Consider the following 25,244-nt stretch of genomic DNA (forward strand, 5'->3'; position numbering starts at 1 on the left):
TTCCCAAGAGTGGCATCAAATGGCAGTCCTGCTTTTCCATCTTTTAGGAACTGCCATACTGATCTCCATAGTGGCTGGACCAATGTATATTCTTACCATCAACAGGCAAGTATTCCTTTCCAAGGAAAAACTTTTGTCTTCAGTAACTCCCTTTGAAATACCAAATTTGCCAAGCTTAAAGATGTTTACTCCTATGTTTCAAAACATCACAATCATGGGGCCAGACTACTCTCACCAGCCACTCTTCAGGGCAGAATAGGGCCAGAGCTGGCATGGCAATCCTCTATATGCAAGATGCCAGGGCCTGTGGTCTGGCATGAGAAACTCTGGGCTCAGGCTAAGCTCTCATACTCTAATCTTAGTTCTAATATTTGCTTTGTGTTTTGGAATGAGGAGGGATTTTCTCTCTCTCTCTCTCTCTCTCTCTCTCTCTCTCTCTCTGTGTGTGTGTGTGTGTGTGTGTCCATCTGTCTGTGTACTTATGTAAATATGATACTGCTCAAAGCCAAGACCCCATACTTACAAAGATTTTTCCTTTATTCTTAGTATTTGTGATTGTTTTATGTGGTGGGCTTGGGATTTGATCTAAAGTTAGCTGAACACCAGGACCTATTCTGTGCTCTTATCTGTGAATTTTGTCATTGATGTATCCTGTGGGAGGCAAGCTCCCACCTTTTAAAGGGTTCCTATAAGGAGGAGAGAGAGATAAGAAACGTTTAGAAAGATAGCAAAGAGGAGAAAGACAGAAACATAGGATAACTTCGGGAGGACCTGGATAAAAACCCAACAGCCCCTTCTACCTCTTCAAAAGGGCTTTTTATAACATGCCAAGGGGAGAGGCAAAAGGCCTCCCCCTTGCAAGATCAAAGCACACTGTGCAGCCAAGTGTAGACCCTTCCAAACACCTGGTAAACACCCCCGTGGCCAAATCATCTTCTTATGCAGTCCTGCTGGTCAGATTCTCTGACCCTGAGTAATTTGGGCCTCCACAGTTTCCCACCTCTAGTATTATTTTTAAAACAAAGCTACTTATTTTATTTAATTTTACTTATTTTGAGACAGAGTCTCATGTATTCCTGGCTAGCCTCAAACTCACTATATAACTGAGAATGATCTTGAGCTACTGATTCTCCTGCCTCTACTTCCAGAGTGCTGGGATTACAGGTGTGCACCACTATGTGCCAGCTATGCAGTAGTAGGGATCAAATTCAGTGCCTTGTGCATGCTACATAAGCACTCTACCAATTGTGCTACATCCCCAACCCCCACAAATACATTTATTCTTAAATGAAAATATATTTCACTACAAAAGAAAACCAATGTCACTTGCGACCAAAAGAAGACAAAATGAGAAATGAAACTGTACCATAAAAGCCTAACAGTTATTGCTGCCCACTAGTATGAGTTTCATTAATCAAAAACTAGACAGCATTCTCAACTGGGGAAGTCAAGTAGAGTTCAATGAAGAAACCATTAACAAAGTTGTGAACAAGCTAAAGGACCCTAACAAGGAGCTGGCAATAGTGGGTGCAATTATCTACAAGGCTAGTGGTGGCAGATCTAGCAAATGAAAATATCAGATGTCTAATTAAATTTGAAGCCCAGAAAAAAATAATTTTATATATAATTATGTTCCATATACTATGTAGAACCTAGTTATATTAAAATGAACAGTAATTTATTTGAAATTCAAAGTTAACTGGTTGTTCAGTGTGCTCCTGACAACACTTACCTGGGTGTGAAGACAGTAGGGTAGAGAGAGCAGAAACTGGGACATGAGAGAAGAGCTGCCTTCTGGATATTATAGCCTTCCTTAGGAGCCAGTTAGAACCTAACTAGACAGGCTGTGAACTGGTAACAAGCATCTTGAACTCTCTCTTCCTTGAATCTTACAACTTTCTGTTGGTATTTCTAATTATTTGGACAATCCTGAAACTAGCAGGTAAGTGCACCTATAGGTCCATTCCATTGATTTCCCTGGAAACTGGTCTCCTGGGGACACTGACCAGGATGAGAAGAAGAAATGAGTATTACCTTGAGGGCAAATAGAAGATGCCACCAGGAACCTGCTGGAGACCTGGGGCTGAAGCCTCATCTCTCCCTGTTCAGAGTTGCCAGATGCCAACTTGACACGTAATCCTTCATTTAGTCAGAAGGTATAGTGGAAAAATGGAAGTATCTTGATGATGAAGTATCACCTAAAGTCAAAGCACCATCTATGCATCATGAACACTTTAAAATCTATGTGTCCCATACTTTTTGAAACCTATTTCAAATTAAATGACATTAGGGGTGGATTAGGACCAAGAGACTACTTAGGAAGAAAAACCAGCTGTGCTCATTTTTGAAGATAGAAGTCTGAACAGCAGAAGCAGGCTCTAGGTAGCACCCTCCTCTTGTCTCAGCTTATGGCAGATAAAGAGCGACTGTGTGGACAAATCACATCTTCTAACAGGAAGCCAGAGAGACTGGGTTGTGCTAGCTCAGATTTTTATAAGAACCTTTAGGGAGAACTAACCATGATCCCATGAGAAGTATCTTAATCCTTTTTGGCCATGAAAGAAAACATCTCCTGTTGCCCTAAAGATGTTCTACTTCATACAGCCTCTTAATGGTTCCACACCTCTTCTCATTATGCCACCCTGGGGACCAAGCTGGGAGGACCAATGATATCTAAATCACAGCATCAAATTGTATCTGCTGGAAGGTCACTTGGAACATGGGAGGAGACAGTCTTCTGCAGCCTCCTCATTTGCTCTTCATTATACACCACTTCTACTATTGACTTATTTCATTTTTTACCCATGGGAGGAACAAACTATGATGAAGGTGTCTTTGTCAATCTTATATTGCTGTGAAGAGACACCATGACCACGGCAACTCTTATAAAGGAAAATGTTTCATTGGTGCTGTTTCAGGCTTAGTCCAGTATCATCATGGCAGGAAGCATGGCAGCATATAGGCAGACATGCTGCTGGAAAGGTAGTTGAGAGTTCTATATCTGGATCCACAGGCAGCAGAAGAGACATTGGGCCTGTCTTGAGCATTTGACATCCCAAAACCCACTCCCAGAGACACACTTCCTCCCCCAACAAGGCCATACCTCCTAATCCCTGTCAAGCAGTGTCACGCCCTGATGACTAAGCATTCAAATATATGAGCCTATTGGGGTCATTCCTTTTCAAACCACCACAAAAGGTCTACACAGTCACGAAAAAGGAGGAATGGGACAACACTTTCGAAACAAACCAAGATAAAACAGTGCCAGGGCTCTAGGCTTCTCCCTCATGCCTTGGCTTTCTTCCAAACACTGTCAGAGGATTCAGGTTTTTAGTTGTTTTTTTTTTTTTAATTGTCTGCCAAAGTCAGTAATAAAATGCAAAAGACCCTTTGATCATCAATCTAATTAATTCACTTTACTGCTCTTCTTGACTTTTTCATCTCTTTTCTATGTATTTCAAATAAATTTTCCCCTCCTAACCAAGAGGTAAAATTGAATTGTGTGAATCATAAAACATGCTGTCCTAGTTAGCATTAACTGTCAACCTGACACAGCCTAGAATCACTGGAAAAAGAGTCTCAGTTGAGTAACTGTCTTTATCATGTTGGTCTGTGGGCACATCTGTGGGGTATTGCCTTAATTGTTGATACAAAGGGGCACAGCCTCCTATGGATCGAACTATTACTAGGCAGGTAGTCTTGGACTGTGAGTCTTAGCTGTGAGCTAGCCAGCAAGCAATGCTCTTCCATGATTTCTGCTTCAGATCCCTGCTTAAGTTCCTGCTGTGACTTCCCTCAGTGATGGACTATGACCTGGGACCATAAGCCAAATTAACCCTTGCCTCCCCTGAGTAGCTTGGTTTGAGTGTTTTCATCACTACAGCAAGAAGAAAACTAGAACCAATGCCAAAACAAATATCCACACTATCCATCAAGCTTCATCTGCTAGTTCAAAGACATTCCTGGGTATTTGCAGACTCAAAGGCAGATTAGACTTTGAATTCCCTGTACTTCCTGAATTTGAATAGAAGGATCAAAACATACCAAAGGTAGATATTTTAACTGTTTGAAGGAGAGTGGTTTCTGTGACCGAGAATTTATTGTAGGTCTCATTATTTCTGAGAAATGCTACCCTTTAGAAAAGCTAGAGGAGGTATTTGAGAGCCAGGTATATACTCCACTTCTGTCACAGAACCGTTTTGTGGTCTTAAGCAAGGGAGTCAGTCTCTCTGGATCTCACACTCATCAAGTTGGAATAAAATCTTTCTGACAGGAGTTGTGTAAGAACAAAATACAATAGCATACAAGAAGGAAAGATGAATGTAACCCTAACACACAGGGACAAGACATGTCACTTTCATTTCTCTGCACAACATCTAACGTACCAACAACCATCCACATACCAGAGACAATAAAAAAAAAAAAATACAATCCACCCAACACACCATCCACAGGGGCCGTATCTCCGAATTCAGCCAACTACAAGGCAAAAGAAGTCCTTTGAAAAGAATGACACCCACACTCAATGCATACAGATTATTCTGCTGTTGCTGCTCCCTAAACACTTCGGTCTAGCTGCTTGTATAGCATTTATACTGCACTAGGGACTGGATGTCATTTAGAGATGATTGGGAGCTTGTGGGAAGATATGCCCAGGGTACATACAAACACTATACAATTTTATATGAGGAACCTGACCATCTGGGAATTTCAGTAGCCCAGGGGAATTTTAGAATCAATTCTAAACAGATACGGAGGGATAACGGTCCAAAAGTGGATGAAGTGGAGTGATGGCTCGGCAGTTAGGAGCTTGCTGCTCTTGTACAAGACCTGAGTTCAGGACCCAGCACCCAGGTCAGATGGCTTACAACCTTACAACCTTCTGTAACTCTAGCTCCAGGGGACACAACGCTGTCTTCTGGTCTCAATAGGCACCTGCAATCATGTCTGCGCGCGCGTGCGCGCGCGCGCACACACACACACACACACACACACACACACACACACACACACAAATTTTACAAAAAAAAAAAGAAAAGAAAAGAAAACCTGTGTTGATCCCCATACCATCAGAATGGCATTAAATTCAATAGTGACCCCTCCTACTTGTGAAAATCTCAGAGTTCCCCAAAGTTCAGAATCATCATCTGGGATCCTCCTGGTTTTTGATAAACCCTTGAAGGAAGAGTTCTCCTGACGTTTAGATACACGGTTCAAGCACAAGGGATTTGCCAAGGTTGAGAATCCTAGAGCATTGGGTCTCAACGTTATTAAGAGCTTCCTCCTACAGCCATTTTCTTCTGAAGTCTATCAGCCCTCAGAACACAAAGAACTAAGTGGTCTCCAGTCATTCATGGAATAAGTGAGCCTTTCTCAGTTTGAGACATGTTCTCAGTGCCCAACCCTGAGCTGATTGTGTCTATTCTCCAGCCGCCAGTATTCCAATCTAAGAACCTTCCTTCCCCTGGGAACATTTTCCACCACAATGGAAATATCCAGGCCAATGATCATAAATTCGCAGCCCACTGGTGTGATTTATTTTACCTTAATATGATAATTGCATTACTTGTCAAGAGTTAATGACTAAGTCAGAATAAACTGTGGCATGTGCACATTTGCGTTACTAGGCAGCTACAAAAGAAATAAAAAGAATCTCTGTGCAGTGATTATGGAACACTTTCTAGCAGATATTGTTGTATGGAAAAGCAAAGCACGAAAAAGGTGGGCACAGAATGCTACCTCTTATGGTAGAAGAGGAGAATAAAGAAAACACATCCATTCACATGCTAATCTTTTCAGAAAGAAACACAAAGGAAAGACGTAAAGCAATAAAGTTGGTTATTCACCAAGGGTGAGTGGGAAGAAGAGGGTGGAAGATGCAGAGAAGGGAGAACACTCATCTAGTATACCTTTTGTATCGTTTTGTCGTCTGGGGGTACATTAGTGCTCCACATATTAAAAATAACATTAAAATTGTCACAGACAAGAAGAGAAGAGTGGTATAATTGTCAGCTTAATATCACTTTCCTTACACAGGGTCAAGATGAGATGGGTTTGACATGTGTTAAACTGCTTTTTCTTTTAAGTCAAAATGTATCTTGCAACTCATGCTATGCTCAGGGCTAATGGTCCCCTGTTCTAGTTTTATTTCTGTTGCTGTGATAAAATTATTTTGACTAAAAGCAATGTGAAGGAGAGGCAGGGTTTATTTCAGCTTGCAGTTCCAGTTTTCAACCCATTATTGTGGGAAGTCAAGGCAGAAGTTCAAACAGCTGGTCATAGCACATCAACCCAAGGTCAAGAGCAGATAGAAATGCAAGCATGCATGCTCACTTCCTTGATTTCACTCAGTTCAATTTCTCCATGTATCTCAGGCCCCTCTGCCTAGGGAATGATATTGCCCACAATGGGCTGGATCTTCCTACATCAATTTGCTTAATTAATACAATCCTCCATAGACATTTCCACAGGCCAACCCAATGCCCTCTGAACTGGGTGTTGGTGGTGCACGCCTTTAATCCCAGCACTCAGGAGGCAGAGGCAGGCGGATCTCTGTGAGTTCGAGGCCAGCCTGGGCTACCAAGTGAGTTCCAGGAAAAGGCACAAAGCTACACAGAGAAACCCTGTCTTGAAAAACCAAAAAAAAAAAAAAAAAAAAAAAAAAAAAAAAAAAAAAAAGAATGCCCTCCCAGGTGATTCTAGGATGTGTCAAACTGACAAAGCTAACTATTACACTTTCTTTTTTTCAGTTTGGCAATTATATGGCAAGGTAAAACCTCCCATCTAAATCTATATTTAGATCTAGATCATGATTTATTCCCTACCTACTATAAAGTAAATAATAATAATAATTTCCCCCTTTGCAAATTCTCTCTAGCTCCTCCCTCTTTAGCTCTTGGTATTTTTAATGCTTTGGTCTCTCTATCCTAAAGGAAAAGGGAGAGTCACTTTCCATTCATTCATTTGTTCATTCATTCCATCTAGGTAGGGTGAGTCCACCAGAATAGAGACGTAGGTTCACCATGGATCCTGACCTCTACCCTGCCTAGGTTAAGCCCCTCCCCTCACCATGCTATCCAAGAGAGTTTGGCTTTTTCTTCATCTTGTATCCTATTACACTATTATACTATTTTTATAATAGCATTACTCAAAGAGAAGCAAGGCAGAAACAATCTCAGCCCATATGTCAATGGTTATTGGTACTTCAACTCAAGCAGACTGAACTCTTATGCTTCTGCCCACTGAAAAAAAGCTGTTGGCTTCTGAAAGACAATTTGAGGATAGAAATCTGTCAATGAAAAGCAGGGGTAGGAGAGTCCTCCTGAAGCTCCCTGGAGACCTAGGTGTCAGCTGGTGAGGTGAGAATCAGACAATCTTTGAAACTGGCTGAGCTGGTTGAACTCAAGTTCTCTACTGTCTAGAAGAATACAACTTTCATCTGTTCAGCCTCTTCCAAACAGAAGCTGTATCAATATGAAGCATTATATACTATATAGGACACAATAGTGTTAGTTGAGAAACACTGCATATAAAAACATTGCACATGTTGTAACTATTTGCTTATTTACGAAAAATCACTTAGGGGCCAACAAGATGGCTTGGCAGGTAAAGGCCCTTGCTGCCAACCTTGATGAGTTCAGTTCCTGCAAGCTGCCTCTGACCTCCAGACAAATACCATGTCATGTGTATACCCACACACATACACACCATACACACATATACAAATAAATATAATTTTAAGGGCCACCTGCTACTTTCATCAACATAGCTAGAAACAGAAGAACTATGCAGGGATTTTTTCCCCCTTAAAACATGATCATTTAAAAACAATTATATTTAAATTATAGAAAAATGAGAAAACACAAAAAAGTATGAAGAAAATAAGCCAGGCTTGCAAAAAAAAAAATAGCTGCAAATAAGTAGCATTTCATACCATCTACATGCTCGGCAAATCTGCATGCATGGCCTATTGTAGAGAAGATTATATTATTAAAGGTATATTTTTTTTATCGTCTTCCACTGATAATGTTTTCCAAGGTCCTGTGGTTTTAAAATGTATGGACACACACAAAACTAAAGCTCTTATTCCTAGTCTGTGGTTCAGCGTATTTTCATTAATACTGCAATGAAGATACTTGGAGCTGAAATGTGTGTGCACATCTTTAATTACCTCCCCAGAATAAATAGCGTTTTCATTACTGTGACAAAACGTCTGTCTTTTTCAGGCTTTGGTTTCATTTGCCCAAATTCCCTTCCCAAAATATTTCTACCCCTTGACACTTCCAAAAATATGTTACTATTTTGTGGGTTCCTAATCCACATGCATAACCACACAAATTGCCCCCACCTCAAGCTTAGCAGCAAAAGAAGAAAAAGTCAACATTTAAGTTTTCATGTATTTGAGCCCACTCTCTTCCAGTGCCTCATGCACAGGGCAGTCTTAAATGGCTGCCCTGTTTTGATGTTTGTCTTGGGCCTTTCCCAGGTATTTGGATTATGATTTTTAATATTGGTCATCATCTTGATACACTTGGGAAGAGGAAGCCACCTGATGCCACCATCAGGTGGGCCTGTGGCCATGTTTGTGAAGCATTCCTTGATGGCTAATTTATTTAGAAGAGTCCAGCTCACTACTGGTCGTGCCATCTCTACTCACTGGCCTGGGCTGAAGCCAGAGGGAACAAGCCAGTTAGCAGCATTCCTCCATGATTTCTGAAAAACTCCCACCTTGGCTCCCCTCAATATTAGTCTATAAGCAGTAAAGCTAAATAAAACCTTTGCTCCCCCAAGTTGCTTCTGGTCATGGTCTTTATCACAGCAACAAAACCTCCCTAGAACAGGGATGGACACACTTGAGTTATGTATGACTGAAAAAGACTTACAGTTGTGAGCATATGCCTCACTATGAAATCCCTCGTTAAGACTCAGAGGCCCAAAAATGCAGATGGAAAATAATCTCAAACAGACTTTGCAACCCATCTGTTCCTAATAGCCTTCCTGTGGGAATATTTCTTCTATGATTAGAGAAAGGTTGGCCAAATAAACTTACCTGGGACCTTGTGATTTTCTATAAAAATAATAAAATCTCCATGGCCCTCTCTTCTTTTTTACTGACTTTAAAATTCTTATTTTTGTTTTTTGAGAATTCCATTCATGAGTACTGAATTTATATCATTTTTGCTCCTCTCCCCCTCTAGTTTCTCTTGTGTCCTCCAACTCTCTCTCTCTCACAAATTCATGACCTCATCTTCTTTAATTATTATTGTTACATATAGAAGATAGATAGATAGATAGATAGATAGATAGATAGATAGATAGATAGATAGATAGATAGATAGATAGATAGATAGATAGATATTTAAAAGACAACCTGCTGGATTAATTTTGTGTGTTTAGGGGTGATCCCTTGAGATTGAGTAACCTATCAAGGAGCACAAAAACTAAATCTCCCTTTCCTAGCAGTCATTAATTGCTTGTAGCTCTTCATCTGGGGGAGGGACCTGTGAGACAACCCCTATTCATACTGACATATCTACTGGTGTCAATGTGCTGGTCTTGCTCAGGCAACCATATTGTTGATTTCATGGATCAGCATCTTTGTCCTATGTAGAAGTTACCATCTTGCAGCAGATGCCCTGAACCTCAGGCTCTAACAATCTTTCTACCTCTTCTTCAGTGATGTGCCCTGAGCCGTAGGTATTGTGTTATAGATGTATCAGTTGGGGTTAGGTAGCTCTGTGTTCTCTGCATTTTGACAAGCTGTGGCTTTCTGTAATGGTCTGTCTGCTACAAAAAAGAAACTTCCTTGCTGAGGGATGAGAGCTTCACTTATCTGTGAATATAATGATGGTTACTTAGAACACAGTCGGAAACTATACGAGTATAGGAAAGTGATAGTTGTGGGTTTTCCTCTAGGGTCCATTACTTCACCGGCCACAGGTGTTTGGCTATGTTTGTAGTACCAGGCATAAATTCCCTTCAGTTAAGCCAGCCTCGACCTCCTCTTGCAAGAAGCTCTTCTCTGTTAACCAAAGTCAATACAAACAGCTGCCCGAACAATATTAGCTAACACATGTCAGCTTTATTTACAGAGCAAGGACTGTAGAAAGACAAGATATTCTTGAATATTCCTCTAGCGCTCTTTCCTCTGTAGACATTGGTGTTTGATATAACTAATATTATCAGTCTGGTTTGTAGTGCTGTGACAAAAAACAAACAAATAAACAAAAACCAGAGCCTGGGTACTTTATAGATTATTTTACTCCACAGATTCCTGACTCCAAATTCCAAGACTGAGTAACCTCCTCAGTCATCCTCTATTGAGGGTCCCCTTGATTGGGTCACAACACAACAGAAGTGGAAAGGGAAATGCTGAAGGAACAGGTGAGTTAGCAGCCTTGTTTTATAACATACATCTTTTGTAAGAACTAGTTCACAAGAGACCAGTATTGATTCTTGAGAGGCTGTACCTTATCATCTCGTTGCTGTCCAGCATCCCTGCCTCAAAGAAATCTCAAGACTTCAACATGAGCACACTGGGGCCCACAAGCCCAGCATGTGAAGCTTTAGGGGAACACACTCAAACTATGTGTGAATCACAGTAGACACCTCTTCCTTCGAGTTAAAAATCCCTGTTTCATTTCTTCCCATTTTTCTGCAGAGTCCTAGTGATCCCAGGGATTTTGTGAGCTTCCCAACATCATTTGTTTCAATGAATTTATTTATTTGTTCATTTTTTTGATTTTTTGAGACAAGGTTTCTCTGTGTAGTCTTGGTGCCTGTCTTGGATCTCACTCTGTAGATCAGGCTGGCCTCAAACTCACAGAGATCCGCCTGCCTCTGCCTCCTGAGTGCTGGAATTAAAGGCGTGCGCCACCGCTGCCCAGCTATGAATTTATTTTTTAAGGCAGGGTCTTGTTTGATAGCCCAAGCTGGCCTCAAATTTCAGATGCAAAAGTACTAAGATTACAGACATATGCCACCATGCTTAGCTCTTCTTTGTTCCTTTCTCTATATAAGCCTACAACCATACTGCATCTACATGCTCTTTGACAAGGAGATCAACATCCTTGTCAATACAATTTCTTCAATACACATTGAAGAAAAGACAGCATCTTCAACAAATGCTGCTGCCCAAACAAGATAGTTACTCATAGAAGAAGGAAACTCAGTCCTTATCTCCCCCTGCATTTTAAAATTTATTTTGCATGTGTATGTCTGCATATGGGCATGCCACCACACCGGTGTGGAAGTCAGAGGACAATCTGAGGGTGTTGCTTCTCTCCTTGCTGGTCCTGGGAATTGAACTGAAGTTATCAGGCCTCGATTTTACCTGCTGAGTCATCTCACTGGTCGCCACCTTTTTCAATAGATCCTTTTCCTTAATGTGCTAGGTCAACCAGTTTCAACTAAAAGCCTCATTTGACTAAAATTAAAAGTTAAGATAGTCCATTATACTCACAGATCAGAGCCTAGCCCAATTGTCATCAGAGAGGTTTCTTCCAGCAGGTGTGGTAGCAGATGCAGAGACCCACACTCAAACATTAGGCAGAGCTCTGGGAACTCCTCTGAAGAGAGGGAGGAAGGATGGTAGGAGACAGCGGTGTCCAGAATTCCAGGAAAACAAGACCCACCGCTGGGCTCACAGGAGCTCACAAAGATTGAAGTGGCCATCACAGAACCTGCATGGGTCTGTGCTAGGTCCTTTGCATTATTTGCTGTGATTCTTTAGTCTGGAATTCTTGTGGGATTTCTAACAGTGGGAATAGGGGTGTTTCTGACTCTGTTGCCTGCTCTTTTTCCTCCTACTGGGATGCCTCATCCAGTCTTGACATGAGGGTTTGTGCCTGATCTTATTGCATCTTGTTATATCATATTTGGTTGATATCCCTGGGATCCTTGCTCTTTTCTGAAGGGAAGCAGAGAAGCAGAGGATGGGAGGAGAGACTGGGAAGAATGGAGGGAGGGGAGGCTGTAGTAGGGATGTATTGTATGAAAGAATAAATAAAAATTAAAAAAATAAAAGTTAAGACAAAATGGTGTGCTTGGGTTCAGTGAAAACTTGAAAACTTTATAGCTATAGACTAGGGTTTTGTTTTTTGGTTTTTTTTTTTTTTCAGCTGGGAGGTATAGTTATCACAAGATCTAGCCACATGGATTTCAGAATAATTGGCCTCTTGGTAGTCAGCATATTTGCACTGTAAATCTCTATCTTGTTTGACCAAAGTATGCTATGCATCACATCAAGGTATCGTTATTTTGACTTGCGCTGTGTTTTACTGCTTTGAAAATGTAATATTCAAGCATGTTTTGCTTCTTAGCACAATCTGTTTAGCACTATAAGCATAAGAATATTATAGTCGGTTTTCGTCTGTACAAGTGCTACAGTGATAATAACAGTTTAAATCAATGCACTCCAGCAAGTGCTGTCCCATCAAAGCCTGCATTCCTCTGCACTCACTGCCCTCCTGGAGCTGCTGGCTTTGAACACCTGCTACTGTCTGCCTGAGGACACTGGTGATGGCTTGTTCTACAAGGAAGGCAAGACAAGAGTTCTGGAAACTACTTTTCTCTTGAAAGCAATGTTGAATGCTTGACAGAGCCATGGTCCTCAACCTGTGGGCCATGACCCCCTTGAGGCCAACCCATTCACAGGGGTTGTGTATCAGATCTTTACATTATGATTCACAACACTGGCAAAATTACAGTTATAAAGTGGCGTGAAATAATTGTATGGCTGGGGGTCATCGCAACATGAGAAACTGTATTAAAGGGCCACAGCATTCATAAATGTCCCAGTTTCATTAGTGGCCACTTTGGAAAGTTCAAAAGCATGATCCACACTACCTTCTGGAGATCTCTAGTAGAGTCAAGAACCAGCTACCCTTGCCCAAGAGTGGTATCATTGGGTCTTGAGGTAGTTTGAAAATGTGCCTGTTCCCCATTTTCTTTCATTCCAGATGTGACTTCCCCACGCTGCTTCCACTGCTTCCTGGGATCCACCCCAGTCAACTAGGCCTCCAGTGTTAGTTCCAGTGTCTGCTTTAAGGGAAACCTAAACCAAGAGAGCTGCCCACCAGTCAACATTGCCCTTCACCTCTACATTCTGCATGTGGAACTGGCACAAACTACCTATATTTGCTCACACATCTATCATGCTGGTAGACTGACTTCCTAACCTGACAAGTAAAAGGAATAGGAAGCTGCTGGAAGAGCAATCACTACTCAGAGGGAAGGTATAGAATGTTTTATGCATTAACTCTCATCTACAGAAGCAAGTACAAATTTAATTATTTTATTAGACTTTACCAAGTTACTGTAAGCATTTTAAAGTGCTTATTCTTTTTTTAAAATTTTACTACCAACCACAGATCCCCCTCTCATCCTTCCTCCTACTCCCTTCCCACTGTCCCCCTGATCCACTCCTCATCCCCTCCTCCAGCAGGGTAAGTTCTCCCATGAGGGGAAGGCTAAGCCTGGTACATTTGGTTGAGGCAGGACCAAGCCCCTCCCCGATGCATCAAGGGTGAGCAAGGTGTCCTACCGTAGGTAATAGGATCTAGAAAATCAGCTCATGCACCAGGGATAGATCCTGATCACATTGCCAGGGACCCCACAGACCCAACTATACAACTGTCTCTGTATGCAGAGGGTCTAGTCCAGTCCTATGCAGGTTTCACAACTGTTGGTGTAAAGTTTGTGAGTTCTTTTGAGTTTAGTTCAGTTGTCTCTGTAGATTTCCCCATCATGATCTTGATCCCCCTTGCTCATATAATCCCTCTTCCATCTCTTCAATTGGACTCCTGGAGCTCGGCCTGGTGCTTGGCTGTGGATCTCTGCATCTGCTTCCATCAGTTACTGCATGAAGGCTCTATGATCACAGTTAGGGTATTCACCAATCTGATTACCAGCGTAGGCCAGTTCAGGCACCCTTTCTACTATTGCTAGTAGTCTAATCTGGGGTCGTCCTTATGAATTCCTGGGAATTTCCCTAGCTCCAAGTTTCTCCCTTACCTGATAATATCTCCCTCTATCAAGATATCTCTTTCACTGCTCTCCCACTTGTTGGAGAGGATGCGGAACAAGGGGAATACTCCTCCACTATTGGTGGGAGTGCAAACTTGTACAGTCATTTTGGAAACCAGTGTGGCGGTTTCTCAGAAAATTGGGAATCAATCTACCTCAAGACCCAATGATACCATTCTTGGGCATATACCCAAGGGATGCTTAATCATATCCAAGGACACTTATTCAACTATGTTCATAGCACCATTATTTGTAATAGCCAGAACCTGGAAACAACCTAGATGCCTCTCAACCGAAGAAAGGATAAAGAAAATGTGGTACATATACACAATGGAGTATTACTTGGCTGTAAAAACTAACAACATCATGAATTTGCAGGCAAATGGATGGAACTAGAAAATATCATCTTGAGTGAGGTAACCCAGACTCAGAAAGACAAACACAGTATGTATTCACTCATAAGTGGATACTAGAGGTAAAGCAAAGGACAATCAAACTACAACCCACAGCTCCAGAGAAGCTAGGAAACAAGGAGGACCCTAAGAGGGATGCATAAATTGCCCTGGGAAGGGAAAATAGATGAGATCTCCATGAGCAAACTGGGGATGGGGGCAATAGAGGATAGGGGATGGGGGATGAGAACATGAGGGAACAGGATGGTCGAGCTGGGGGAGAGATGGAGTGGGAAAGCAAATGGAATTTTTTTTATCTGGGGCAGGGGTTTACTTTGTTATGACTCTTGAATCCTCAGGTTTGCACTGCCATGAATAACTTGTCATAGCAATCAGTATTAAATTTAACTGATGTTAAATCAAATGCTATAGACAGACTGGGACTCTGAAGGAAACTTAGCATTACTAAAGCCACGCCTATTCTTGGAAGGCTGGTGGGGTCAGTATCCAGAAATCCTGAAAGAGTGACCCTGTCTCTTCTCTAGCAGCTTTTCCTCCCAATAAATATATCCCAGTTAGAAAAATCTTATTGCATATTAAAGAAAGGGGCTATGGTACCAACAAGGGTAATACAGAAGACTGGATATTTAAGTTTATGATTGAAAAGCTCATCCCTGAGGTGATTGTATTGGTGGGTGTGTCTTTGGGGAGGTGACTAAGCGATCCTCATGAGTGGGGTTACTATCTGTGATGGCTTGCTTTTTATTGACAACTTGTCACAACCTAGAATGACCTGAAAAATTTCCTCAGTTGAGGAACTGTCTAGATGGGGTTGATCAGTGGACATGTCTTTGAGGGACAGGTCTTGATTATTATTTGAGGTGGGAAGATCCACCCTGAATGTCTGTAGCACCATTTCATCATGCAAGAGTGCCGGTTGAGCAGAAACAGCTGAAAGGCAACCATGTGTCCATTTTATTCATTCTTCTCTTGACTGTGGATATGATGTAACTAGTGGCTTTGAGTTCATGCCTTGATCTCTCCTCTGTGATGGACTGTGACCTGGAATTGTAAGCCAAATAAAATTTGTCTCCCCCCTGGGTTAGTTTTGGTCAGAATGTTTTACTAGAGCAACACAAATGGAATTAGCTCAGTATCCTTATCAGCGATACACACAATAGCCCCCTCCATCCTTTTACTGTGGAAGGATGAAGCTAGAAGACCCCTGCTATAAATCAGAAGAGGCCTTTCACAAACATCAAATCTGCCGCCAGCTTCATCTTAGATTTCCAGCCTGCAGAACCATGATCTTTCTTATTTATAAAATAAGCCCACTCAACGTATGTTGTTCTATAATCCCAGACTAAGACAACAGTCAGAGTGACTCAGGCTGCCTGGGGATGAGCATGCTCAGCAGTGAGCTGTGTTTAAGCATGGGAGCCTGCAAGCTGCATCATGTGCCTTCTGTCCATCCCTGCTGCTCCTAGCCTGGCATCACCCTTCCTCCATATACCTCATTTAACAGTCTGCCTCACTAACCCTGTGGGCACAATTGAATTAAATCCTGAAGATCAAATAATAACTTTGCTCATGAAGGCCAAGGAGGTACACAGGCACACACAATGACGAGAGTCAAAGTCCATATCTGAAAGGCTGTCTCTATTCAGAAGGGCAGTGACATATCAAATTAGAGTGTGTCCTTTGATTTCTTTTCCTCTCTGAAAATATGAACAGTCTCTAAAAACAAAATTGTACAGGATGATTTAGGAGCCTTGCAACATCAGCTTCAAATTTTTCAAGTGCCTTGAGTGAGATAGAATTGAAAGGAGCTTCGGAACTCATCCAAAGGACAGACAGTATTCCAGGTTGGGAACACTCCTAGCCTGTGTTGTCTTATCCATAGCTATCATTTCCCATCAAGGACATTTCTGCAGAGAGCCTTTGTGCCAGGTCACTGCCAGTATGAGGACTGATATGACCTCAAGCCCTAGGCCGGAAAGTCCCTGGAGCATTAATTAGCACAAATATCTTCTTTTACCAACTAGAACAAGGACATTTCCAAAGTCACACAGGCAGGAGGACAAAAACCACAGAGTCACACATTCCCGACATCTGAACCTGTGGCTTAGAGTGAGCACTTTTAACATCATGGATGTACTAATTATTTTCTATTGACAAAGGTATTTAGCAGCCTCTATCCCTTAGTTGCCTGTAATGCCAGTTGTGACAAAAATATACCCAGGCATTGGCAAATGACCGAAGGAACAAATTTATCCCACCTGATAATGATTGGCAAAGACCAAAGACTGCAAAGTGAAGCCATGTGGCTAAATTTGACTCACAGACATGCTGTGTTCATCCAATGTTATATTCATAAGGATTTTATAAATTTGGTGTATTTTGCATAAAAAAATCTAGACTACTCGATTCTTGTGAATATCTAAAAGATCTGGCAATCCTGAGCTCACATCCTTACCTGGCAATCATGGCTGTTAGAGTTTAAATACAAAATGTCTCCACAGGCTCATGGATTGAAGGCTTTGTCCCCAGCTGGCGGTGCTATCTGAGGAGGCAGTGGAAAGTTTAGGAGGTGGGGCTTTGCTAGAGTAAGTAAGTGGGATACCAGGAATGTGTCACCAAAGAGTAACTTGTCCTTTCCTGCCTGTGCTTCCAGGTCACCATGAGGTTGAGCAGCTCTGTTCCACCAAGATATTCTATCTGTCCACAGCCAGGAAACAAAGAAGCCAGCAGACAGAAGGTTAGAAACTCTGAAGTCATAAGTGGTAACAAATTCTTCCTCTAAAATACTTTCCTTTTGGTATCTGTCAAGCAAGAGAAAAATCAACTGACACAGTGAGTCAAGGTTGAGTTGATAGTTCTCCCCTTCAGAATGCCCCCCACACCACTGTTTATCTCAGACCCTTCCACTCCCTATTGCACCCCACGCAAGAGCCATTTCATTTGACTCACATGCATTGTGGTGCCAAATTTAGAGTGAAGTGTTTTCAAAACTCTTTGGCTCTGTTTTCTCTTAATAAGCCTCTCAGAAATTTGAGGGCAAGATCACGGCATTTTCTTGTTGCCCTTCCATGGTATCTGATGCTGGGCAAATACTCAAAAGTAATTATGGACTGATTTGCCCACAGTAGCCTTCTCTCCATGACACACTGAAATTGTCACCCTTGTGAGCTTCACTGGAAAAGGCCTGGAAGTCAAGTATGCTTGGGTGAAGCTCTATTCCATAGCTCCATTTGGAGGTTCAAGAATCGTGCTACACTAGGTTCTAAATCTGGATTAAAGACAGCTGCCTAACTGCACTTGACCCCTGTGTCCCCAGTTAATTTGACTATAGAATCCCCTTTAACTCTGCATCCATCAGTATCCTAAGAGACCAATGTACCACTCAGTGGACTTTAGAAAAGGCTAGCTTGGAGCCCTAACCTTTCTCAGTTAAACAGTGGTTAAAATACTAAGTGACATACTAAAGGGAGTTTCAAGTAAGGCATGCTTTTTCCAAGCACAGACATCGATTTGGATTGCTTCCTTTAAATTTCCCCACAAATCTGGGAAGACAGCATGATCAATATACACATTTTGCAAATTAAGCAATAAACACACACACACACACACACACAGAGAGAGAGAGAGAGAGAGAGAGAGACAGAGAGAGAGACAGAGAGAGAGACAGAGACAGAGAGACAGAGAGACAGAGACAGAGAGACAGAGACAGAGAGGCAGAGACAGAGAGGCAGACAGACAGACAGAAACAGAGACACACAGAGAGAAAGCATATGGAACTTCAGCAGTGGTTATACGGTTAGGAAGAGGTAAATGAAGCCAGGTCTGAAATGGACAGCCTGATCAACTCTAGGAACCAGGAGCTTTCCCTCTGTTTACCTTGGCCCTTCATCCTTGGAGCAGCACAGCATGTGGTTTATATGTTCTTTGCCCACAAGGAAGGCACCAGGCCCTGTTCATGAAGCAAGTAGAAAAGTAGTTATTATGCCTTAATCAACTACTGTGTGTGAGAAATGATACTCAGGGTTTGTCATGTATCCCATACAGTTTTTTACATGCCTCCAAATTAGTTATCTGATTCTCATTTCAGGTGCAAACTGTCTTAACATCTCAGAGCCCAAAATTCACACAGTCGGGAATTGGGAACACTGGGATGTGAACAGTGTCTGGGATCAAAGTAAGTGATCAATACCTATATTTTACAAATTAGGAAATGAAACAATACAGATTAAGAATCTTGCATTGGGGAGCTGGCTTAGCTGGTAAAGTTCAGAACACCACAACTCAGGTACCTTTATCTGTAACTCCAGCACTTGGGAAGAACACAGACAGATACCTGGAGTTTACTGGCCAGCCATTCTAGGTCTGTGTTCAATGAGCATCATTGTCTATATATAAAAAATAAAAGAATAGTGAGTGAGGAAGACATCACACATTGACTTCTGACCTCCATATACACACACATATGTACCTGCACCTGCATGCAACATGTACTCTCTCTCTCTCTCTCTCTCTCTCTCTCTCTCTCACACACACACACACACACACACACACACACACACACACACACAAATAGATTTTTTAAAAGAAAGATTGAAAGGTCAAGGGATATGGTTCAATTGTTAGGAGTACTTACATAATGCTCAGAGTACCCTCATTGGATCCCCAGAGCCCACATTGTGGTTCACAATCATCCATAACTTCGGTTCCAGGGGATCCAATGCTATTTTCTGACCTCTGACCTCTGTAGGTATGAGACATGCACATGGTGCACATACATGCATACAGGCAAAACACCCTCCCATGAAAATACAATATATAAATCCCCCCAATTTTTTCCTTCAGAAAATTTAAGGAACGTGGTCATGGTTACACGGTGGCTTTGCTCAGTACATATTAAGAATTTAGAGACTCGGTGGCTGGACTGGTGGATGGATAAATGAGTGACAGATGGTGGAATAATCTTTCTTGCCCACTTACTTTATGTAAGTTCTGTGAAGAGGAGGTACTTGCTAAGAGGCGATGGGTAGGACTCCTTCCTGTCCCTGAAGGATGTTTCCCCTCTCCTGGAAATTAAGCCATTTACCCTCAGAAAAGAAAAGGCCAAGTGTGCCCTTCCCGTATTCTCTGCTGCATCCAGATCTTACAGCTTCGCACGGTCATGACTCTGAGAAAAAGCCAACAAACTGGATACTGGCCAATAAAATAATAACAGAAACAGCACTCTGGGAGGAGAAAAAAAAAAAAAACCCTGGCTCAGCTCAAACCAGATCTGTCAGGGAAATAAGAGAGCCAAGGTAGCTGCAGTGCTAGTTCACCCTGGTGTGTAGTGTAATAATCTGGGAAGAAGAAGGGGGAGGGGAGAAAGGAGGAGGGAGGGAGAGAAGGAAGGAGGGAAGGAAGAGAGGGAGGGAGGGAGGGAGGGGGAGGGAGGGAAGGAAGGAAGGATGCATGCAGGGAAGAATCCTCCCCAGATCTGGTTTCTACTGGACCCTATCTGAGAAGTCAAGGTTTTATTTGCTTCTAAACCTGGATTTTACATCCCTGTTCAGTTGCCATTATTCACAATGATCTATACCAAAGTGCTTTGGGGAAACACATCTCTACGCAGCATTTGGAAGGAGCAGACAGCATTACTGTGTGATAATTCATAGAAGAAATCACACAGCCTCATACGAGGGGAAAACCCACCAAAATATGCAGAAGGGGATAAAAGAAATCACTCAGAAATCATCTTGTAGCATGAATGAAGTTACAAAACCATAAACTGCTTCATTTAAATTTCCTCACCTGGTCCCATGTGGTATATTCTCCTCCACACTTGGCCAGCCATGTTTACCAAGCAATGCAAAACAATCAATAAAAATCATCTCTCCATAGACAATAGCTGCTTGTGAATAAAAGAGAAAGAAAGAGCAGGTAAAATGATCCCAATTTTAATCATTTGTGATCTGGCAAATACAGATCTAAAATGCTCTTCTTAGGGCTAGCACCTCCAAGTTATGAAAAAAGAACAGAGTTTTCCTATTAGTTTCTCTCATTAAACTGCAATTGAATTCTATGGAGACAAAGAACATGAAATAGGACAAAAAAATGTATTTTTAGGGCTGGAGAGATGGCTTAGCAGTTAAAAGTGCTTGCTACTCTTTCAAGAGATCAGAGTTCAGTTCCCAGCATCCACCTCAGACAGCTCAGAAGCCCCTGGAACTCCAGCTCCAAGGGATTTACACCCTCTTCTGGTCTCTATGGACACCTACATGCACATGGCCATGTATGCACGCGCACACACACACACACACACACACACACACACACACACACACACAAATAATATAATAAATCTTTTTTTTTTTAAAGAAAACATGTTTTGGAGGAATTTTTGGGAAAATAGCCTCAAGTCTCATGGGCCAGAGTTATTTAAGTGATGTTGTACTTGGACAAGGGAACCTGGGAATTCCCTTTATTCCCCATACCGTCCATCCACCATCCCACAGTGTCATCTATTAGTGTCCTACTATTACTCCCAATATTGTCTCTCCCCTTGTCACTGAACTCCTGCTTTCTTCAGTGATTCTGTCACTTCACTGACAGAACACTACACCCCCCCCCCACCGCCCCGCCGCCACCGCCGCCACCTCCTTTGCAAGAGGATGTGACTAAACTAGACAAGATTGTGGCTCATTGGAGGTAAGTAGTATCCTTAAAAATAAAGGTATGTAGGGGCTGGAGGGATGATGGTTCAGTGGGTAAGAGCACTTGCTCCTCTTGTACAGAATCCACACAGTAGCTCATAAGTGCCTGTCACTCCAGACCTAGGGACTCTGATGCTCTCTGCTGACCTCCATGGGCTCCTGTATATGGACAGGTGGTGCACAAATACACTCAGGTACTCCCACGGGTGCCTATAAAATAAATAAATCCTCAAAAAGTTAGAAAGATGGAATAGCATAAAACCATATATATTATCAAATCATGGTTAAGATGTCATGTTTCAAAGTGACATGGCTCCCCTGAGGAAATGATCTTGGGAAAGCTCTTCAGCTTTTTGCAAATGTTTCCTCTGTAAAATAGGAATAGTAGTTCCTAAGGCACAAGAGTATCCTGAAGAGTAACGATTGTGATTTACGAATAACCAGTTATTCTAACAGGACTGAGGATGATGCAGTGGACCAAACCTGGTTAAAGAGTGCATCTGGATGCACGGATCATCATACAAGGGGTGTATTTCTCTAGAATCTTGCTGAGCCATTTCAAATTATTTAGCTAATCATTTATAAACTAGTATTAATATTGTTTTGTATTATTTCCTGTATCTTTTTACTTTCTGGATTAAGAAAAGTTTGCCTCTGGGCAACCCAACCTAAATCAATATACATCACTTGAACTAGACTGTTAGGCTTCACCTGACACTCTGTTCCTCTTTACTTAAATTCTCATTGGGCGTGGTGGCACACGCCTTTAATCCCAGCACTCAGGAGGCAGAGGCAGGTGGATCTCTGAGTTCAAGGCCAGCCTGGTCTACAGAGTGAGTTCCAGGACAGGCTCCAAAGCTACACAGAGAAACCCTGTCTAGAAGAAAAAAATCTCTCCCTTTCCTTTCCTACCCCCTTTCCTGCCTCCATCCCTCTCTCTTTCTATCTCTCTCCTCCCCGCCCCCTACACACATGCACTCATGCAGGCATGCATGCACTCACATACACACTCATTCAGGAACACCTGCTCTTTTCTGAGAGCCATTAACAGTCTAGAGCTGAGCTGCAATACCTCATCGTGCCTGCAGTGGTACAATGTCAGTGTTTGACATTGCCCTTTATGGGAAGGTACTTCTCAAGGGAAGTGCCATGAGAATACTTGGAATAACCCATTTACACCAAATAAAAGCTGACTTACTGTTTATGTGGAGTTATGCCAGCCATCATAGCTTCCACCACATTATACTAGAGAGGAACAATGTTACAAATGCTTACTTAAATTGTTATATGGGACTCAAAGGACAGTATTCTTCTCCAAGTAGCTCAAAGTGTGGTGTATCCCTTCTTGGTTGTTGTGAATATCAGCTGTCTACCAGTTACAATCTGGGGTTTTTTAACAGCCAGAAGACTCACTTGTAGGGAATAATTATCTTCCACTTAACACACTGTATAAGACAAACACCATCTCCTAAATATGCAGTGTGTGAATTACAGCGTAGATTTACTTCCTTTGGGCCAAAGGAAAATGCTTAGAAACAACACAAAGAGCCTTGGTGAAATAGAGATATTAGAAGTCCAAGAAAGGAGCAGACACATTTAACAATTCCAATGAGTAATATTAATCAGAGGCATAACTGATTATACCCAGTTCAACAAACACACATGGGAAATGCTAAGAGCAGGAACCTGGAGTCAGGTTTTTTGTTTTTTGTTTTTTTTTTTTGTTGTTGTTGTTTTTGTTTTTATCTTATTCAAAAGAACTGAGGTGTTCCATATGCTGAGTCATTTGAGACTCAATTTTCTTTCTGTAAGGTGGAAATGGTCATTCTTACCTCATGAGGTTATTCTGAGAATCAGATTTTATTATGCAATGTCTAGAACAGTAGACAGCCAACACAACACCATATATTGCAATGCTATTTACACCAAAGCAACCTCTACTCACTTCTCCATGTGTAAAGTGACAGCCTCTCACGGAGAGCAGCTAAAGTTCTCAGCCTGGTATTCTCTCTGCCTAGATACCCAGGACAGGACAGAGCAAACACTTCCAGGATCAGCTCTTGGCCAGTCATATACAGAGTGTAGAGAGTAAATAACAATTTCCCTGCTTCTTGGATGAGACAACTCTGGGATGTATTTCATCCACAATGTATCCCAAAGGTCTTCTATGGTTTTAACCCCACTCACCCACAGTGGTAATCTGCTCTTAAAGGCATCCTGTATTGGCTTCTATCATTTTCCTGTCTCACTTTCCTAATTTATAACCAAAGCTTCCTGGGATTACCTCCAAAATAAACCATGGGCACTTGTTCCAATTCTTGTTCCAGGATTGAATCTAGCCTAAAGACTCTATCTCACAATGTGATCAGGGTTCTTAATTGGGTTTACGATAAAGTTCAGTTCACTAAAGGGGACCTTCTGTTCTGCCTCTGTCTGCCCTCTCCCTCCCACACATAGCCATTGCCTCAGGAGAAACCCCTGTCCTTTGCATCATCTTCCATTGCCCATGCTCTCATCTCTAACTGATCACCATGCTTCCAGGGACTCTATCATCTCACCCACAGCCCACTTATCGCCAACATTATTACCCCAAAATGCAGTTCTGGTAATACTGGTCCCTCATTTTTTTTTAATCTGAAGCTTTCAGTGGTGCCCATCACCTGCATGATTTGTAATTAAAAAACAGCAAAACAAAACAAAAACATGTTTCAAAGACCAGCCTCAAATGTTGCTTCCTTCAGCTCCTCTGTAAGGACTACAGCTCACAGGACAGATGAGCATTATCTGAAGACCGCCTTTACCTGTCACCATTGTATGCCTCAGTGGGTCTAGAATCTTCTTGATCTGCAGAACTGGCTAACATGCCCCCTCCTCCCCGAGAATGCCTCCAACCTTATAGGATGAGTTCATAGTTCCATCTTCCGGGATTCCACAGAAGCATCTGCTTCCTTTGGCTAAATCATTCATCCAACAAACATGTTTATGGACCAATCATGAGCTACACCTAGGAAAACAAGGTTGCTTAAAAGTAGCACAGCTCCTATCCACCTGAAGTTTAAGTTGGGCTAGGGAATGAGACATTGCTAAATAAACCATATTATACTTACAAACTGACATGCATTTTTTACAGTGAAGAACCCCGCCTGGGAGTTAGTGAACTTTGATGAAAAATTGATGCTCTGGATGAGAGTAGGTAAAGGAATTAACCCCTGATGAAGGTGGCAGGCTGAACATCCAAGTTCAAGGGCACAGCAGGTGTAGAGTTCTGAGTTAAGATGGGGATGACATAATGACTTTTTCCAGGTAAAGGTCAAAGTTTGAAAACAGAGAGGCACAGAAAGGATGGAATGGGGAGAGACTGTTGTAACACCATTCTACCCTGTTCCTGCAATCGTTGCCCTACCAGTCTCACTCACTGAGACCAAGAGCCTCACAATCACTGAGCTAATCCACCATAGCACTTTACACCATGCAGAACACAAAAGGAATGTGCCCATTCTGTGCATGTGCTGGGTAGTTTTATGTCAACTTAACACAAGTTAGTGTTATCTGAAAGTAGAGAACCTCAATTGAGAAAATACTGCCATAAAATATGGCTATAAGGCATTCTCTAAATCAATGATTGACAGGGGAGGTTCCAGCCCATTGTGGATGGTACCATCCCTGGGCTGGTGGTCCTGGGTTCTTAAAAAAAGCAGGCTGAGCAAGCTTAGAGGAGCAAGCCAATAAGCAATAGTCCTCCATGTCCTCTGCATCAGTCCCGGCCTCCAGGTTCCCGCCCTGTTGGAGTTCCTGCCCTGACTTTCCTCAGAGATGGATTGTTACCTGGAAGTACATGCTGAAATAAACTCTTTTCTTCCAAGTCGCTTTGATCATGGTGTTTCATCACAGCAATGATGAAACTAGGACAGTGGATATGGGTGTTGGGACTCAGGAAGAGTAAATATCACTTGAGATCTCAAAGGTAGAATTTACCTGAACTGAAATGTGCACCTGATGAGAAATTGTGTCTCTTTCCTTAAACTGCACAGGGCAACTCCTATATCATCTTTTAAGGCAGCACAAATGAACTTTTTTTAAGAGTTAGAATTTATTATATGATAGACATGCTTGGATT

The 25,244-nt window shown here is 42.0% G+C and overlaps 2 long non-coding RNA genes across 2 annotated transcripts; one reads left to right on the forward strand and one right to left on the reverse strand.

Annotated features, from left to right (window-relative positions):
• Positions 1 to 500: 500 nt before the first annotated feature.
• LOC121829736 (uncharacterized) lies at positions 501 to 17,049 on the reverse strand. Its single transcript, XR_013051316.1, has 3 exons — positions 16,894 to 17,049; positions 2,035 to 2,198; positions 501 to 686 (listed from the first exon to the last, which is right to left on the reverse strand). It is a non-coding gene; the product is annotated as an uncharacterized LOC121829736 (long non-coding RNA).
• Positions 17,050 to 17,079: 30 nt separating this feature from the next.
• On the forward strand, positions 17,080 to 21,122 carry LOC143273320 (uncharacterized). Its single transcript, XR_013051317.1, has 3 exons — positions 17,080 to 17,175; positions 18,526 to 18,612; positions 21,004 to 21,122. It is a non-coding gene; the product is annotated as an uncharacterized LOC143273320 (long non-coding RNA).
• The last annotated feature ends 4,122 nt before the right edge of the window (positions 21,123 to 25,244 follow it).

The sequence above is a fragment of the Peromyscus maniculatus genome, chromosome 5 (genome assembly GCF_049852395.1).
Source record: "Peromyscus maniculatus bairdii isolate BWxNUB_F1_BW_parent chromosome 5, HU_Pman_BW_mat_3.1, whole genome shotgun sequence".
Classification (NCBI taxonomy): Eukaryota; Metazoa; Chordata; class Mammalia; order Rodentia; family Cricetidae; genus Peromyscus; species Peromyscus maniculatus.